Consider the following 20,334-nt stretch of genomic DNA (forward strand, 5'->3'; position numbering starts at 1 on the left):
CAAGAAAGCACAAAAACTTAGTTTGAACAAAAATGGTTGGAAAACTATTCACAGATCATGATACCATCATAAAAAAGATAAATGTACTTTCCTGAGCTGCTAGTTTGAGGAAAACACTGTGAAACAATGCATTCTTGTGTTCTGTGCGTTTTTTAGGCTTCTCTCAGCCTGCAAACGCCTTAATACTCAAGAAAGCACAAAAACTTAGTTTGAACAAAAAAGGTTGGAAAACTATTCACAAACCATGATACCATCATAAAAAAGATAAATGTACTTTCCTGAGCTGCTAGTTTGAGGAAAACACTGTGAACCAATGCATTCTTGTGTTCTGTGCGTTTTTTAGGCTTCTCTCAGCCTGCAAACGCCTTATACTCAAGAAAGCACAAAAACTTAGTTTGAACAAAAAAGGTTGGAAAACTATTGACAAACCATGATAACATCATAAAACAGTTAAATGTACTTTCCTGAGGTGCTAGTTTGAGGAAAACACTGTGAACCAATGCATTCTTGTGTTCTGTGCGTTTTTAAGGCTTCTCTCAGCCTGCAAACGCCTTAATACTCAAGAAAGCACAAAAACTTAGTTTGAACAAAAAAGGTTGGAAAACTATTCACAGACCATGATACCATCATAAAAAAGATAAATGTACTTTCCTGAGCTGCTAGTTTGAGGAAAACACTGTGAACCAATGCATTCTTGTGTTCTGTGCGTGTTTAAGCCTTCTCTCTGCCTGCAAACGCCTTAATAGTGAAGAAAGCACAAAAACTTAGTTTGAACAAAAAAGGTTGGAAAACTATTGACAAACCATGATAACATCATAAAACAGTTAAATGTACTTTCCTGAGGTGCTAGTTTGAGGAAAACACTGTGAACCAATGCATTCTTGTGTTCTGTGCGTTTTTAAGGCTTCTCTCAGCCTGCAAACGCCTTAATACTCAAGAAAGCACAAAAACTTAGTTTGAACAAAAAAGGTTGGAAAACTATTCACAGACCATGATAACATCATAAAACAGTTAAATGTACTTTCCTGAGCTGCTAGTTTGAGGAAAACACTGTGAACCAATGCATTCTTGTGTTCTGTGCGTGTTTAAGCCTTCTCTCTGCCTGCAAACGCCTTAATAGTGAAGAAAGCACAAAAACTTAGTTTGAACAAAAAAGGTTGGAAAACTATTCACAAACCATGATAACATCATAAAACAGTTAAATGTACTTTCCTGAGGTGCTAGTTTGAGGAAAACACTGTAAACCAATGCATTCTTGTGTTCTGTGCGTTTTTTAGGCTTTTCTCAGCCTGCCATCGCCTTAATACTCAAGAAAGCACAAAAACTTAGTTTGAACAAAAAAGGTTGGAAAACTATTGACAAACCATGATAACATCATAAAACAGTTAAATGTACTTTCCTGAGGTGCTAGTTTGAGGAAAACACTGTGAACCAATGCATTCTTGTGTTCTGTGCGTTTTTAAGGCTTTCTCAGCCTGCAAACGCCTTAATACTCAAGAAAGCACAAAAACTTAGTTTGAACAAAAAAGGTTGGAAAACTATTGACAAACCATGATAACATCATAAAACAGTTAAATGTACTTTCCTGAGGTGCTAGTTTGAGGAAAACACTGTGAACCAATGCATTCTTGTGTTCTGTGCTAAGTGTGTTCTGTGTTAAGGCTTCTCTCAGCCTGCAAACGCCTTAATGCTCAAGAAAGCACAAAAACTTAGTTTGAACAAAAAAGGTTGGAAAACTATTGACAAACCATGATAACATCATAAAACAGTTAAATGTACTTTCCTGAGGTGCTAGTTTGAGGAAAACACTGTGAACCAATGCATTCTTGTGTTCTGTGCGTTTTTAAGGCTTTCTTAGCCTGCAAACGCCTTAATACTCAAGAAAGCACAAAAACTTAGTTTGAACAAAAAAGGTTGGAAAACTATTCACAGACCATGATACCATCATAAAACAGTTAAATGTACTTTCCTGAGGTGCTAGTTTGAGGAAAACACTGTGAACCAATGCATTCTTGTGTTCTGTGCGTTTTTAAGGCTTCTCTCAGCCTGCAAACGCCTTAATACTCAAGAAAGCACAAAAACTTAGTTTGAACAAAAGGTTGGAAAACTATTGACAAACCATGATAACATCATAAAACAGTTAAATGTACTTTCCTGAGGTGCTAGTTTGAGGAAAACACTGTGAACCAATGCATTCTTGTGTTCTGTGCGTTTTTAAGGCTTCTCTCAGCCTGCAAACGCCTTAATACTCAAGAAAGCACAAAAACTTAGTTTGAACAAAAAAGGTTGGAAAACTATTTACAAACAATGATACCATCATAAAAAAGATAAACGTACTTTCCTGAGCTGCTAGTTTGAGGAAAACACTGTGAACCAATGCATTCTTGTGTTCTGTGCGTGTTTAAGCCTTCTCTCTGCCTGCAAACGCCTTAATAGTGAAGAAAGCACAAAAACTTAGTTTGAACAAAAAAGGTTGGAAAACTATTCACAAACCATGATAACATCATAAAACAGTTAAATGTACTTTCCTGAGGTGCTAGTTTGAGGAAAACACTGTGAACCAATGCATTCTTGTGTTCTGTGCGTTTTTAAGGCTTCTCTCAGCCTGCAAACGCCTTAATACTCAAGAAAGCACAAAAACTTAGTTTGAACAAAAAAGGTTGGAAAACTATTGACAAACCATGATAACATCATAAAACAGTTAAATGTACTTTCCTGAGCTGCTAGTTTGAGGAAAACACTGTGAACCAATGCATTCTTGTGTTCTGTGCGTTTTTAAGGCTTTCTCAGCCTGCAAACGCCTTAATACTCAAGAAAGCACAAAAACTTAGTTTGAACAAAAAAGGTTGGAAAACTATTCACAGACCATGATACCATCATAAAACAGTTAAATGTACTTTCCTGAGGTGCTAGTTTGAGGAAAACACTGTGAACCAATGCATTCTTGTGTTCTGTGCGTTTTTAAGGCTTCTCTCAGCCTGCAAACGCCTTAATACTCAAGAAAGCACAAAAACTTAGTTTGAACAAAAAAGGTTGGAAAACTATTCACAGACCATGATACCATCATAAAAAAGATAAATGTACTTTCCTGAGCTGCTAGTTTGAGGAAAACACTGTGAACCAATGCATTCTTGTGTTCTGTGCGTTTTTAAGGCTTCTCTCAGCCTGCAAACGCCTTAATACTCAAGAAAGCACAAAAACTTAGTTTGAACAAAAAAAGGTTGGAAAACTATTGACAAACCATGATAACATCATAAAACAGTTAAATGTACTTTCCTGAGGTGCTAGTTTGAGGAAAACACTGTGAACCAATGCATTCTTGTGTTCTGTGCGTTTTTAAGGCTTCTCTCAGCCTGCAAACGCCTTAATACTCAAGAAAGCACAAAAACTTAGTTTGAACAAAAAAGGTTGGAAAACTATTCACAGATCATGATACCATCATAAAAAAGATAAATGTACTTTCCTGAGCTGCTAGTTTGAGGGAAACACTGTGAACCAATGCATTCTTGTGTTCTGTGCGTATTTTAGGCTTCTCTCAGCCTGCAAACGCCTTAATACTCAAGAAAGCACAAAAACTTAGTTTGAACAAAAAAGGTTGGAAAACTATTCACAAACCATGATACCATCATAAAAAAGATAAATGTACTTTCCCGAGCTGCTAGTTTGAGGAAAACACTGTGAACCAATGCATTCTTGTGTTTTGTGCGTGTTTAAGCCTTCTCTCTGCCTGCAAACGCCTTAATAGTGAAGAAAGCACAAAAACTTAGTTTGAACAAAAAAGGTTGGAAAACTATTGACAAACCATGATAACATCATAAAACAGTTAAATGTACTTTCCTGAGGTGCTAGTTTGAGGAAAACACTGTGAACCAATGCATTCTTGTGTTCTGTGCGTTTTTAAGGCTTCTCTCAGCCTGCAAACGCCTTAATACTCAAGAAAGCACAAAAACTTAGTTTGAACAAAAAAGGTTGGAAAACTATTCACAGACCATGATACCATCATAAAAAAGATAAATGTACTTTCCAGAGCTGCTAGTTTGAGGAAAACACTGTGAACCAATGCATTCTTGTGTTCTGTGCGTTTTTAAGGCTTCTCTCAGCCTGCGAACGCCTTAATACTCAAGAAAGCACAAAAACTTAGTTTGAACAAAAAAGGTTGGAAAACTATTCACAAACCATGATACCATCATAAAAAAGATAAATGTACTTTCCTGAGCTGCTAGTTTGAGGAAAACACTGTGAACCAATGCATTCTTGTGTTCTGTGCGTTTTTTAGGCTTCTCTCAGCCTGCAAACGCCTTAATACTCAAGAAAGCACAAAAACTTAGTTTGAACAAAAATGGTTGGAAAACTATTCACAGATCATGATACCATCATAAAAAAGATAAATGTACTTTCCTGAGCTGCTAGTTTGAGGAAAACACTGTGAACCAATGCATTCTTGTGTTCTGTGCGCTTTTAAGGCTTCTCTCAGCCTGCAAACGCCTTAATACTCAAGAAAGCACAAAAACTTAGTTTGAACAAAAAAGGTTGGAAAACTATTGACAAACCATGATAACATCATAAAACAGTTAAATGTACTTTCCTGAGCTGCTAGTTTGAGGAAAACACTGTGAACCAATGCATTCTTGTGTTCTGTGCGTTTTTAAGGCTTTCTCAGCCTGCAAACGCCTTAATACTCAAGAAAGCACAAAAACTTAGTTTGAACAAAAAAGGTTGGAAAACTATTCACAGACCATGATACCATCATAAAACAGTTAAATGTACTTTCCTGAGGTGCTAGTTTGAGGAAAACACTGTGAACCAATGCATTCTTGTGTTCTGTGCGTTTTTAAGGCTTCTCTCAGCCTGCAAACGCCTTAATACTCAAGAAAGCACAAAAACTTAGTTTGAACAAAAAAGGTTGGAAAACTATTCACAGACCATGATACCATCATAAAAAAGATAAATGTACTTTCCTGAGCTGCTAGTTTGAGGAAAACACTGTGAACCAATGCATTCTTGTGTTCTGTGCGTTTTTAAGGCTTCTCTCAGCCTGCAAACGCCTTAATACTCAAGAAAGCACAAAAACTTAGTTTGAACAAAAAAAGGTTGGAAAACTATTGACAAACCATGATAACATCATAAAACAGTTAAATGTACTTTCCTGAGGTGCTAGTTTGAGGAAAACACTGTGAACCAATGCATTCTTGTGTTCTGTGCGTTTTTAAGGCTTCTCTCAGCCTGCAAACGCCTTAATACTCAAGAAAGCACAAAAACTTAGTTTGAACAAAAAAGGTTGGAAAACTATTCACAGATCATGATACCATCATAAAAAAGATAAATGTACTTTCCTGAGCTGCTAGTTTGAGGGAAACACTGTGAACCAATGCATTCTTGTGTTCTGTGCGTATTTTAGGCTTCTCTCAGCCTGCAAACGCCTTAATACTCAAGAAAGCACAAAAACTTAGTTTGAACAAAAAAGGTTGGAAAACTATTCACAAACCATGATACCATCATAAAAAAGATAAATGTACTTTCCCGAGCTGCTAGTTTGAGGAAAACACTGTGAACCAATGCATTCTTGTGTTTTGTGCGTGTTTAAGCCTTCTCTCTGCCTGCAAACGCCTTAATAGTGAAGAAAGCACAAAAACTTAGTTTGAACAAAAAAGGTTGGAAAACTATTGACAAACCATGATAACATCATAAAACAGTTAAATGTACTTTCCTGAGGTGCTAGTTTGAGGAAAACACTGTGAACCAATGCATTCTTGTGTTCTGTGCGTTTTTAAGGCTTCTCTCAGCCTGCAAACGCCTTAATACTCAAGAAAGCACAAAAACTTAGTTTGAACAAAAAAGGTTGGAAAACTATTCACAGACCATGATACCATCATAAAAAAGATAAATGTACTTTCCAGAGCTGCTAGTTTGAGGAAAACACTGTGAACCAATGCATTCTTGTGTTCTGTGCGTTTTTAAGGCTTCTCTCAGCCTGCGAACGCCTTAATACTCAAGAAAGCACAAAAAACTTAGTTTGAACAAAAAAGGTTGGAAAACTATTCACAAACCATGATACCATCATAAAAAAGATAAATGTACTTTCCTGAGCTGCTAGTTTGAGGAAAACACTGTGAACCAATGCATTCTTGTGTTCTGTGCGTTTTTTAGGCTTCTCTCAGCCTGCAAACGCCTTAATACTCAAGAAAGCACAAAAACTTAGTTTGAACAAAAATGGTTGGAAAACTATTCACAGATCATGATACCATCATAAAAAAGATAAATGTACTTTCCTGAGCTGCTAGTTTGAGGAAAACACTGTGAACCAATGCATTCTTGTGTTCTGTGCGCTTTTAAGGCTTCTCTCAGCCTGCAAACGCCTTAATACTCAAGAAAGCACAAAAACTTAGTTTGAACAAAAAAGGTTGGAAAACTATTCACAGACCATGATACCATCATAAAAAAGATAAATGTACTTTCCTGAGCTGCTAGTTTGAGGAAAACACTGTGAAACAATGCATTCTTGTGTTCTGTGCGTTTTTAAGGCTTCTCTCAGCCTGCAAACGCCTTAATACTCAAGAAAGCACAAAAAATTAGTTTGAACAAAAAAGGTTGGAAAACTATTCACAAACCATGATACCATCATAAAAAAGATAAATGTACTTTCCTGAGCTGCTAGTTTCAGGGAAACACTGTGAACCAATGCATTCTTGTGTTCTGTGCGTGTTTGAGCCTTCTCTCTGCCTGCAAACACCTTAATAGTGAAGAAAGCACAAAAACTTAGTTTGAACAAAAAAGGTTGGAAAACTATTCACAGACCATGATACCATCATAAAAAAGATAAATGTACTTTCCTGAGGTGCTAGTTTGAGGAAAACACTGTGAACCAATGCATTCTTGTGTTCTGTGCGTTTTTTAGGCTTCTCTCAGCCTGCAAACGCCTTAATACTCAAGAAAGCACAAAAACTTAGTTTGAACAAAAAAGGTTGGAAAACTATTCACAAACCATGATACCATCATAAAAAAGATAAATGTACTTTCCTGAGCTGCTAGTTTGAGGAAAACACTGTGAACCAATGCATTCTTGTGTTCTGTGCGTGTTTAAGCCTTCTCTCTGCCTGCAAACGCCTTAATAGTGAAGAAAGCACAAAAACTTAGTTTGAACAAAAAAGGTTGGAAAACTATTGACAAACCATGATAACATCATAAAAAAGATAAATGTACTTTCCTGAGCTGCTAGTTTGAGGAAAACACTGTGAACCAATGCATTCTTGTGTTCTGTGCGTTTTTTAGCCTTTTCTCAGCCTGCCATCGCCTTAATACTCAAGAAAGCACAAAAACTTAGTTTTCCAACCTTTTTTGTTCAAACTATTGACAAACCATGATAACATCATAAAACAGTTAAATGTACTTTCCTGAGGTGCTAGTTTGAGGAAAACACTGTGAACCAATGCATTCTTGTGTTCTGTGCGTTTTTAAGGCTTTCTCAGCCTGCAAACGCCTTAATACTCAAGAAAGCACAAAAACTTAGTTTGAACAAAAAAGGTTGGAAAACTATTGACAAACCATGATAACATCATAAAACAGTTAAATGTACTTTCCTGAGGTGCTAGTTTGAGGAAAACACTGTGAACCAATGCATTCTTGTGTTCTGTGATAAGTGTGTTCTGTGTTAAGGCTTCTCTCAGCCTGCAAACGCCTTAATGCTCAAGAAAGCACAAAAACTTAGTTTGAACAAAAAAGGTTGGAAAACTATTGACAAACCATGATAACATCATAAAACAGTTAAATGTACTTTCCTGAGGTGCTAGTTTGAGGAAAACACTGTGAACCAATGCATTCTTGTGTTCTGTGCGTTTTTAAGGCTTTCTTAGCCTGCAAACGCCTTAATACTCAAGAAAGCACAAAAACTTAGTTTGAACAAAAAAGGTTGGAAAACTATTCACAGACCATGATACCATCATAAAAAAGATAAATGTACTTTCCTGAGCTGCTAGTTTGAGGAAAACACTGTGAACCAATGCATTCTTGTGTTCTGTGCGTTTTTAAGGCTTCTCTCAGCCTGCAAACGCCTTAATACTCAAGAAAGCACAAAAACTTAGTTTGAACAAAAAAGGTTGGAAAACTATTGACAAACCATGATAACATCATAAAACAGTTAAATGTACTTTCCTGAGGTGCTAGTTTGAGGAAAACACTGTGAACCAATGCATTCTTGTGTTCTGTGCGTTTTTAAGGCTTCTCTCACACTGGAAAAAATGCCCCTCCAAAAATAAGTAAAAAAACAACAAATACGAGACGTTTTTGCTTGAAATAAGCAAAAAAATCTGCCAATGGAACTAGTGAAAATCGGCTTGTCAAGATTTCTTGAAATAAGATGTAATATTTAGGACTTTTGAGATAGGAATTGATCTTGAAATTAGCCAGGTAAACTTATTTTGAGCTATATTTTACTAGTATTAGAAAGTGTTGTGTATCATAATAAGCTTGAAATGCTCAAAAGTAGCATCCCTCTTATTTCAAGTGTATTTAACTCATTTAAAGTTCTAAAATAGTGACATTGTCCTAGATTTTAGAACACCACCAACTTGAAATAAGATTAAAAAGTGATTATTTAAGCATTTTAGGATAAAAAATGTCTTGAAGTTAGCTGGAAATACTCATATTATGCATTGTTTTACTCATAAGAAGTGCTTTTGTATCATAACTAATCTCAATTCAAGTGCTTTTAACTTAATGTTAGCTCTACAATAGTGATCCTGTTCTAAATTTAAGACAAACGCATACTTCAATGAAAACAAGTTGTGCATTAAACAAACAAATATTTTATTTGCATAAGAAAGAGCATGCCTCTTTAGCTCTGAAATGCAGGAGGGAGCAAACAATTCTTACAATACAGTGCAGTTAGTCAGTTACACTGTGCCTGCAGCACCAGTCATGTTTTGGCGCAGTGTGTATGGCACTGTAATAAAATACTAATAATAGTAAAAAAACATAGCAAAACATGCCATATATGTGTAACACATGGATTACAGTCAGACATAATCATCTGACCTCTGTCTCCTCAATACACTTACAATGTGCTTATTATTGCAACAAGTTATGGGTCTTGGGCTAACATTAACATAAATATTTGACCACTGTGTCCCTCAATAGATCAACAACATTGTTATTATTGCGACCTTAACATTGGGAAACATTTGCTAAATAAGAATGGAAACGGCTTTACTTGCCAACAAAGGCTTTCCAGTCAGCCATGCCCTTCTTGAAAGATGGTGTGAGGTCTCGCTCATGGATTGTGTCCAAGAGAACCTCCGTTTTTATGACAGAGAGCAGAGTGGCTACGCACCTGGGGTAAGTAAGGTGTAGAGCATAATAGTAGGCCGTAAGGTATAAAACACCCTGTGTTACCTTGTCTTTTGGGAGCGTAGTTATCAGCACATCTCCTACAGCCAGGAGGCAGTTGGACAAACTCACAATAAGGACTGGGCAGGAGAGACGACGTTTCTTCAGATAGTCATTGGGGTCTTCTTTTTCCTTAAACACATAAAATGGACATCTTTCCATCAGGATAAAGAAAAATTCAGAGGAGGAGCTATGGTTTTCTTTTACATCAGTGATTTTAGTGGTACTTGAGGAGTCCAATATTTACTGAGGTGGCACACTGTCTAAGAAGCTTTAGAACCACAGATATAAAGAATATCAGAATGTGTCTGTGGGTCTACAGTAATCCCTCGCCACTTCGCGGTTCACTTATCGCGGATTCGCTATTTCGCGGATTTTCATATTGCATTTTTTTTTTTTTTGGTGCATTGTGCTCTGCATTCTGATTCGCTAAAAACTCACTCCCGAGCCGTTCATTACAGTTCTCCAACGTAATCGATGGTGGCATGTCGGTGTACAAGGATCTTTTTGCAAAGAAGAAAAAAGAGCGACAACAGCTGCCTATCACTATGTTCTTCTCCCGAACAAACACACCTGCACCGCGGGCTTCAGAAGAAGAGAACACTGCAGAGCGCAGTCAGGATGCAGCGGCCCAGTCTGAAGAGCAGTGAAACGGCCTACACGCGAGCCACTGTATTTGTATACATGTAATAGTTGCTAATTGTAAAAAAAAAAAAAGTTTTCTATTTCGCGGATTTCACTTATCGCGGGTCATTTTCGGAACGTAACCCCCGCGATAAACGAGGGATTACTGTACTGCAAAAAATTGTGTTGCTTAACACACTGTATTTGAATCTATATAAATGTATTTACATTTGTTGGGCTAGGCCAGTCTTTTTAGGTCTTCACTAGGTCAATAAAAACTATTAACCAAGTAGTGCATTCATTTTGCTTACCTCGAGGACATGCACAAGAGCCTCACTCACATGTCCTAACTTCTTCAGAGGAGCAGATGAAGAGGGGAACAATGAAGGCAGCACACGTAGGATACTGAGAGCCTGTTCAATTGTTGAGGATAATATGTGTTACTTTTACACTTAGATAATACAAGGTCAAATCTGACCAAAAGTTTACAACATCTGCTAAAATACAAAAAAAGTTACACAAATCATGCGATAGCCACCACAGATGAAAAGAAGACACTAGCACATAAACCTGCCTAATGTCCACCCTAATAACATCAAACATCATTGCTTACCTTTGTCCATTCCTACTGAGGGTTTCAGCAGCTTTTTCCACACACCAAAAAACTGCACCTTCTGGCAGAAGTCGTTCCATCTTCCCTTCAGCTCATCAATGTAATGGATGTTATTTTTGTCCAGAATGCGTTGAAGCTCCCCCATCACCTATCCAACATACAAATAAAGACATTTGACTGCATTGGGTAGGAGACAGAAATTGGCATACAAGACATTGTTTTGTGTGGTGCCATGTTTTAAATTATGCTTAGTCAATAATGACTTACATGTCCAATGTCCTCTGGAATTTTCTTGTGTCTGTCCTCCTCGCAAAAAGAATCAGAGTCAATGAATGCTCTTCTGGCTGAAAATTCCAAATCCAGGAGCTGAGAGACGGACTCACGGTTTGGAGTTTTCTTCTTACGCAAAGATGCGGGCATCTTAGATGAAGGACAGAAATATACATAATTAAATACATGGCATTAATTCATAGAAATTAGTAACTTTATAAATAATATGGTAGCAATTAGTTTGAGTCTTCCAGTTTATTAGTCTTCCAATCAAAAGAAGTGTAAACTATGAACACCACACAAATTTGTAAATGTAATGTTAGAACTCACATCTGGCATTGTTGCCCGAGTCTGGGGTGCTACTCCCTTCAGAAGGGAAGTCTTGAATGCTTGAATGCTACCCCCTTTTGAGGGGAGATCCAGAATGACTGTTGAGTCACTTGAATCAAATTCATCTGGGTCAGTCAGGTTGGCACTTTAGCTCCTCGAGTCGGCGCCTCTTTGGATTGGTCTTTTGGGGTGATCTCAAATTTTTCAATCTTTTGTATAGCTGTGAGTACACAGTAACCTGTGACAAGAAAAATTCAAATAAATGCTTCAAACATCAAACATGCACCTGGATGCATTTGACCTACCCATGCATACTTGCTGCTCAGGTCTCGGCCCTGCAGCATGGGGTAGTACAGCACTGTTCGCTTTGCCATAGCTGTTATTTCTGGCTTTGACGGGTATCTGTCTCTGTCCCCCGTTGCCCTCAGGATTGCGATCATACTGGTCATGGTGTTTCGGATGAGCCGACATCTGAGGTCCTTTGACATTTGGCAGTTTCTCTCTTCGCCGGCCTTCGCCAACTCAAAATATTGTTTTCGGCATTGCTCTAGTTTGGTGTCAGTGTGCAATACATATTCGGGGAAGGATAACTTCACAACATTTTCAGGTGTTGTGTGCTTTGCGGGACATCTTTTTACTTGAGTGGATGTCTGAGATAGGGGTGACCCAATCATAGAAGTAGAACTGCTCGTTGATTTTGAGTCTACAGTTTCCTGTAAAATAAAAGATAATTAAGTATTTGTAAAAGCAACTTTTAATTTATACTGTCTTAACACAAATTGTGATGCAGCATTGACAACTCCACTAAGGTTATAACAATAATCCTAAATAGTTTGTGTTAATATTCTCCTTTTAGTGATAATGAAGGTAGGTTTAGTGATTGCCTTATGGTGTTGGATATAAATACTTACTAAACAAGCAGAAAATGAATGAACTTCATCATCAAAAAATGTAAATACACATGATATAACAATAGATAAAGAAATGACATACCTCAGTGGATTATGCATCACATCAGAGTGGTAAATTAAACATTTTAATCAGTCGTAACTCTCTTAATTCTGAAGCAATTTTAATTCAAATTTACTGAATGTATATAGCAATCTACATTTTTTAGAAACTCATAAAAGCATACATTCTAAATAATTTATATTTTAAGTTGTGGTTATTCCGAATGTTTTAGTATAATAGAACAGAGTAGATCCACCCCAGTAACTGGATTTAATTGAAACACGTAACCAGTATAAAGTTAAATTTATCCAATTTATAATAAAACCATTCCATTCAAATCTGTTCAGAATTAAGAGTTACTACCGATTTTATAGAGAGGACTGCAAGTCTTAATCTGTTTAAATTTAGCTGATCTTAACCTCTCTGATGAATCATAAGTATTGCAAAGTAGGTTTTTACTTAAAAGGGATTTTTCTTGGTGTTACTGGTGCAAAATAAATATGACGAAAAATTAATAACCACGTTAAAAATGTATATTTGACTACGTTACCTCTTAAAGTCGACACCGTGACGTCATCAAGTTCGTCCATGCTGTTAGCAGTTTTAGCTAGCAAGTTAAATAACGTTAGCTAACGTTAGCTAGCAAGATAGCTAGCTAACGTTAGCTTGTGCTCGGCTGCAACAGTGTACACAACAAATAATATTAAATATAATATTTAAAATGTATTGGACTAAAAAAACTGAGATATTCGATACAACTTAACCTGCAATGAAATACGAATTCAAACCGTCTCGGACGAGGCAGCTTAATTACGCACCTGTAACGTTCCCTCCAGTGAGCCGTCTGTGTTCCGTACTGCGCATGCCCAACTTTCAACAGACACGACAAACGAGTAAGACGTCTCACTCCTTCAAAGAACTAGTGACTGTATTATGCTCACTGTATTATGCTCAGATTTTGAATAAAACGCGTTGTTTTTCAGAGACGGAAATAGTAGTAGAGTGTGTCCTCTCTCTTTTTTGTTTAATCTTTAATGAGGACTAACGTAAAATAGCGGGACATCCTGCCCACTGCTGAGCCGTAGACTGCTACCATTTACAAAACAGGGGTTTATGGCATTAATTATTTTTTTCAAATTAATTAAAAACAACTAGTTTTTGAGTGTTTTTAGGAATGTGTTATATTTGTGTATAGCTTGACTAAATTGTTGCCCATTTCAGATGAATTATTCTGTAAAGATAACTAAATAAGAACTTGATAAACTACCGGTAATTTCTCCCGGGCTGGATATAACGTGTTGGCTTGCTGCACTCGCCTTAACGTTAGGAACCTTGCTCCTCCAAGATGATCTGCCGTTGTTTCATATGCTACATTTTTGTGGCGTTTACACTGAAAAACATTGAGTCACATCAACTCTTTACACAGTCGCAGCCCTGACTTTCGCATAGTGTGTGGCATTGATGGCTGTCCTAGTGACTATATGAGTGTATAACTTAACATGATTCAGACACATTCTGGGGACCTTGGTCAACTGAAGAGTGATGTGATGGGAGTATTTGACCAGTTTAATGACCCTTTCAGTCAAATCGCTACAACACATTTGCAGGATAAAACAATCAAAGAACTGTTACAGCCAGTTGAACCAGAGACGATTATATAAAAAAATATGGTATGTTATGAGAGTTTTTACCATTGAACACCATTACTTTTATTATATACCATTGTTGAAGTTTGGAACAGCTGTTAATGCATCCAAGAGTTCTTGCAATGATTGATCAGGGGCCACAGCCATGCCGGGATGGATTTTTTCACGATTGTATTGATGGAGACATTTTTAAATCACACCCACTGTTTTTGAGAGTCCCCACAGCATTGCAATTCATTTTATATACAAATGAAATTGAATTGTGCAATCCTCTTGGATCTCGGGCAAGCAAAAACAAATTGTTATTGATTTATTACACCTTAGGTAACATCAACCCTAAATACAGATCAAGACTTGCTGCCATTCGTCTGCTTGCCATGGTAAAATCAAAAGATATTTCTGATTGTGGTATTGATAAGGTGCTTGAGAGCATTAATTGTGACTTGATTGAGCTGTATGATAGTGTTAAAAGTGGTCACTGCAAATGGTGAGAAGACAATTTTTGGGGCGCTTATGACTGTGTGTGGAGACACTCTAGCTCAACATGAAGTGGCTGGATTTAAGGAAGGAGTAGGGTTTGCTTACAGTAAATGCAGACACTTGAATGCAACTTTGACGACATGCAGGAACAATTGAATGAAGATTTGTTTGTTAAAAGGACCATGACAAGTCATATCGACAATGTAGAGACATTAAAAAAGCAAGCACTGACTTTCTGAAAGAAAATCTTGGTATTATATGATATTAATAGGAGAAGCAAATTAACAGAATTTCCTCACTTTGATATAATCAAACTCCACAAGACATCATGCATATTATTCTTGAAGGTGTTGCCCCATATGAAATCAAATGTGTTTTAAACCATTTTGTGCTTTCAGAGCATATGGAGTTAGACGCATTCAACAGTGCAATTATTGTTATCCTTTACTCTCTTTTGGATGTAAGAGATAAGCCTTGCCCCATATCGGTCAATACACTGTCATCAAATGACAATAAACTGAAACAGTCAGCAGGGCAGATGCTGGTTTTGTTAAAGAGCATGCATGAATGTAGTCAGAATGTGCATGAGACACATCCAATTTTTTCAAGTGAAGTTGATATCGGCCCAGTCTCTGAGGTTCAAAATGTTCACTACGTAGAAGGAAAGATTAAAGACTTCTTAGAAATACAGAACCTTCAACATATAGTTTCGGTAAAGTGGATAATGCAACATGGAAATAAGTGTAGATGTGAGAAAACTTTGGTTATTTGTAATGTCATCAATAGTACTCCAGAGTCTGGACTTGTGAAAAACATCTACATAGTAAATTCTTCACTGTATTGTTTTGAATGCCAGCCTCTCTCTATAAATGAGTGGAATGATCATTATTTATCTTATGAGGTACAAGTTCCCTACCTCGCTCAAGCCAATATTTTTGTGGATGCTGATAAACTTGATTGAAAGAATAGTTCAACATTCTGGGAATCCCTAGTCTTGTGATCACCATGAGGCAAACAGCAGAGACTCCAGAACTATGAGTTTTTGTCCAAATCCGTTGAAACTTAAGGATTTCCTATAAACAAGATATATTTTCTTAAATCAAAAAAGTCTAATTCCTGAAACAAGATGATTTATCTTTTGCAAACAACACAGCAGCTTAAAAATCTCTTCAAAAGTTAAAAAAGCTTGTTTCATATGACATATGACTCAAAACTAGATGTTTTCAAGACCTTTTCACTTAACAAGATATTCAAGATGTATTGTCTTAAAACAAGTCCCTATATCTTGCTGAAATCGTATGTGGTAGGCATTTGTATCTTATATTAAGTGTAATGGGATATTTTGACTAGGAATGAGACAAATATACTTGGTAAGATTTTGATTTTTTCCAGTGCAGCCTGCAAACGCCTTAATACTCAAGAAAGCACAAAAACTTAGTTTGAACAAAAAAGGTTGGAAAACTATTTACAAACCATGATACCATCATAAAAAAGATAAACGTACTTTCCTGAGCTGCTAGTTTGAGGAAAACACTGTGAACCAATGCATTCTTGTGTTCTGTGCGTGTTTAAGCCTTCTCTCTGCCTGCAAACGCCTTAATAGTGAAGAAAGCACAAAAACTTAGTTTGAACAAAAAAGGTTGGAAAACTATTCACAAACCATGATAACATCATAAAACAGTTAAATGTACTTTCCTGAGGTGCTAGTTTGAGGAAAACACTGTGAACCAATGCATTCTTGTGTTCTGTGCGTTTTTAAGGCTTCTCTCAGCCAGCAAACGCCTTAATACTCAAGAAAGCACAAAAACTTAGTTTGAACAAAAAAGGTTGGAAAACTATTGACAAACCATGATAACATCATAAAACAGTTAAATGTACTTTCCTGAGGTGCTAGTTTGAGGAAAACACTGTGAACCAATGCATTCTTGTGTTCTGTGCGTTTTTAAGGCTTTCTCAGCCTGCAAACGCCTTAATACTCAAGAAAGCACAAAAACTTAGTTTGAACAAAAAAGGTTGGAAAACTATTCACAGACCATGATACCATCATAAAAAAGATAAATGTACTTTCCTGAGCTGCTAGTTTGAGGAAAACACTGTGAACCAATGCATTCTTGTGTTCTGTGCGTTTTTAAGGCTTCTCTCAGCCTGCAAACGCCTTAATACTCAAGAAAGCACAAAAACTTAGTTTGAACAAAAAAGGTTGGAAAACTATTGACAAACCATGATAACATCATAAAACAGTTAAATGTACTTTCCTGAGGTGCTAGTTTGAGGAAAACACTGTGAACCAATGCATTCTTGTGTTCTGTGCGTTTTTAAGGCTTCTCTCAGCCTGCAAACGCCTTAATACTCAAGAAAGCACAAAAACTTAGTTTGAACAAAAAAGGTTGGAAAACTATTCACAAACCATGATACCATCATAAAAAAGATAAATGTACTTTCCCGAGCGGCTAGTTTGAGGAAAACACTGTGAACCAATGCATTCTTGTGTTTTGTGCGTGTTTAAGCCTTCTCTCTGCCTGCAAACGCCTTAATAGTGAAGAAAGCACAAAAACTTAGTTTGAACAAAAAAGGTTGGAAAACTATTGACAAACCATGATAACATCATAAAACAGTTAAATGTACTTTCCTGAGGTGCTAGTTTGAGGAAAACACTGTGAACCAATGCATTCTTGTGTTCTGTGCGTTTTTAAGGCTTCTCTCAGCCTGCAAACGCCTTAATACTCAAGAAAGCACAAAAACTTAGTTTGAACAAAAAAGGTTGGAAAACTATTCACAGATCATGATACCATCATAAAAAAGATTAATGTACTTTCCTGAGCTGCTAGTTTGAGGAAAACACTGTGAACCAATGCATTCTTGTGTTCTGTGCGTGTTTAAGCGTTCTCTCTGCCTGCAAACGCCTTAATAGTGAAGAAAGCACAAAAACTTAGTTTGAACAAAAAAGGTTGGAAAACTATTGACAAACCATGATAACATCATAAAACAGTTAAATGTACTTTCCTGAGCTGCTAGTTTGAGGAAAACACTGTGAACCAATGCATTCTTGTGTTCTGTGCGTTTTTAAGGATTCTCTCAGCCTGCAAACGCCTTAATACTCAAGAAAGCACAAAAACTTAGTTTGAACAAAAAAGGTTGGAAAACTATTCACAGACCATGATACCATCATAAAAAAGATAAATGTACTTTCCAGAGCTGCTAGTTTGAGGAAAACACTGTGAACCAATGCATTCTTGTGTTCTGTGCGTTTTTTAGGCTTCTCTCAGCCTGCAAACGCCTCAATAGTGAAGAAAGCACAAAAACTTAGTTTGAACAAAAAAGGTTGGAAAACTATTCACAAACCATGATAACATCATAAAACAGTTAAATGTACTTTCCTGAGGTGCTAGTTTGAGGAAAACACTGTGAACCAATGCATTCTTGTGTTCTGTGCGTTTTTAAGGCTTCTCTCAGCCTGCAAACGCCTTAATACTCAAGAAAGCACAAAAACTTAGTTTGAACAAGAAAGGTTGGAAAACTATTGACAAACCATGATAACATCATAAAACAGTTAAATGTACTTTCCTGAGGTGCTAGTTTGAGGAAAACACTGTGAACCAATGCATTCTTGTGTTCTGTGCGTTTTTAAGGCTTCTCTCAGCCTGCAAACGCCTTAATACTCAAGAAAGCACAAAAACTTAGTTTGAACAAAAAAGGTTGGAAAACTATTCACAGATCATGATACCATCATAAAAAAGATAAATGTACTTTCCTGAGCTGCTAGTTTGAGGGAAACACTGTGAACCAATGCATTCTTGTGTTCTGTGCGTTTTTTAGGCTTCTCTCAGCCTGCAAACGCCTTAATACTCAAGAAAGCACAAAAACTTAGTTTGAACAAAAAAGGTTGGAAAACTATTCACAGATCATGATACCATCATAAAAAAGATAAATGTACTTTCCTGAGCTGCTAGTTTGAGGGAAACACTGTGAACCAATGCATTCTTGTGTTCTGTGCGTTTTTAAGGCTTCTCTCAGCCTGCAAACGCCTTAATACTCAAGAAAGCACGAAAACTTAGTTTGAACAAAAAAGGTTGGAAAACTATTCACAGACCATGATACCATCATAAAAAAGATAAATGTACTTTCCTGAGCTGCTAGTTTGAGGAAAGCACTGTGAACCAATGCATTCTTGTGTTCTGTGCGTGTTTAAGCCTTTTCTCTGCCTGCAAACGCCTTAATAGTGAAGAAAGCACAAAAACTTAGTTTGAACAAAAAAGGTTGGAAAACTATTCACAGACCATGATACCATCATAAAAAAGATAAATGTACTTTCCTGAGCTGCTAGTTTGAGGAAAACACTGTGAACCAATGCATTCTTGTGTTCTGTGCGTTTTTTAGGCTTCTCTCAGCCTGCAAACGCCTTAATACTCAAGAAAGCACAAAAACTTAGTTTGAACAAAAATTGGTTGGAAAACTATTCACAAACCATGATAACATCATAAAACAGTTAAATTTACTTTCCTGAGGTGCTAGTTTGAGGAAAACACTGTGAACCAATGCATTCTTGTGTTCTGTGCGTGTTTAAGCCTTCTCTCTGCCTGCAAACGCCTTAATAGTGAAGAAAGCACAAAAACTTAGTTTGAACAAAAAAGGTTGGAAAACTATTCACAGACCATGATACCATCATAAAAAAGATAAATGTACTTTCCTGAGCTGCTAGTTTGAGGAAAACACTGTGAACCAATGCATTCTTGTGTTCTGTGCGTGTTTAAGCCTTCTCTCTGCCTGCAAACGCCTTAATAGTGAAGAAAGCACAAAAACTTAGTTTGAACAAAAAAGGTTGGAAAACTATTCACAGACCATGATACCATCATAAAAAAGATAAATGTACTTTCCTGAGGTGCTAGTTTGAGGAAAACACTGTGAACCAATGCATTATTGTGTTCTGTAAGTGTTTAAGGCTTCTCTCAGCCTGCAAATGCCTTAATACTCAAGAAAGCACAAAAACTTAGTTTGAACAAAAAAGGTTGGAAAACTATTCACAGACCATGATACCATCATAAAAAAGATAAATGTACTTTCCTGAGCTGCTAGTTTGAGGAAAACACTGTGAACCAATGCATTCTTGTGTTCTGTGCGTTTTTTAGGCTTCTCTCAGCCTGCAAACGCCTTAATACTCAAGAAAGCACAAAAACTTAGTTTGAACAAAAAAGGTTGGAAAACTATTCACAAACCATGATAACATCATAAAACAGTTAAATGTACTTTCCCGAGTTGCTAGTTTGAGGAAAACACTGTGAACCAATGCATTCTTGTGTTCTGTGCTAAGTGTGTTCTGTGTTAAGGCTTCTCTCAGCCTGCAAACGCCTTAATACTCAAGAAAGCACAAAAACTTAGTTTGAACAAAAAAGGTTGGAAAACTATTGACAAACCATGATAACATCATAAAACAGTTAAATGTACTTTCCTGAGGTGCTAGTTTGAGGAAAACACTGTGAACCAATGCATTCTTGTGTTCTGTGCGTTTTTAAGGCTTTCTCAGCCTGCAAACGCCTTAATACTCAAGAAAGCACAAAAACTTAGTTTGAACAAAAAAGGTTGGAAAACTATTCAGAGACCATGATACCATCATAAAAAAGATAAATGTACTTTCCTGAGGTGCTAGTTTGAGGAAAACACTGTGAACCAATGCATTCTTGTGTTCTGTGCGTTTTTAAGGCTTTCTCAGCCTGCAAACGCCTTAATACTCAAGAAAGCACAAAAACTTAGTTTGAACAAAAAAGGTTGGAAAACTATTCAGAGACCATGATACCATCATAAAAAAGATAAATGTACTTTCCTGAGGTGCTAGTTTGAGGAAAACACTGTGAACCAATGCATTCTTGTGTTCTGTGCGTTTTTTAGGCTTCTCTCAGCCTGCAAACGCCTTAATACTCAAGAAAGCACAAAAACTTAGTTTGAACAAAAAAGGTTGGAAAACTATTCACAAACCATGATAACATCATAAAAAAGATAAATGTACTTTCCTGAGCTGCTAGTTTGAGGAAAACACTGTGAACC

General features: G+C 36.8%; 1 long non-coding RNA gene across 1 annotated transcript; it reads right to left on the reverse strand.

Moving 5' to 3' along the window:
- Positions 1-8,782: 8,782 nt before the first annotated feature.
- Positions 8,783-10,766, reverse strand: LOC144411380 (uncharacterized). The gene is made up of 3 exons (XR_013468542.1): positions 10,619-10,766; positions 10,317-10,418; positions 8,783-9,513 (listed from the first exon to the last, which is right to left on the reverse strand). It is a non-coding gene; the product is annotated as an uncharacterized LOC144411380 (long non-coding RNA).
- Positions 10,767-20,334: the final 9,568 nt, after the last annotated feature.

This window comes from Gasterosteus aculeatus, chromosome 8, assembly GCF_964276395.1.
Source record: "Gasterosteus aculeatus chromosome 8, fGasAcu3.hap1.1, whole genome shotgun sequence".
NCBI classification, from domain to species: Eukaryota; Metazoa; Chordata; class Actinopteri; order Perciformes; family Gasterosteidae; genus Gasterosteus; species Gasterosteus aculeatus.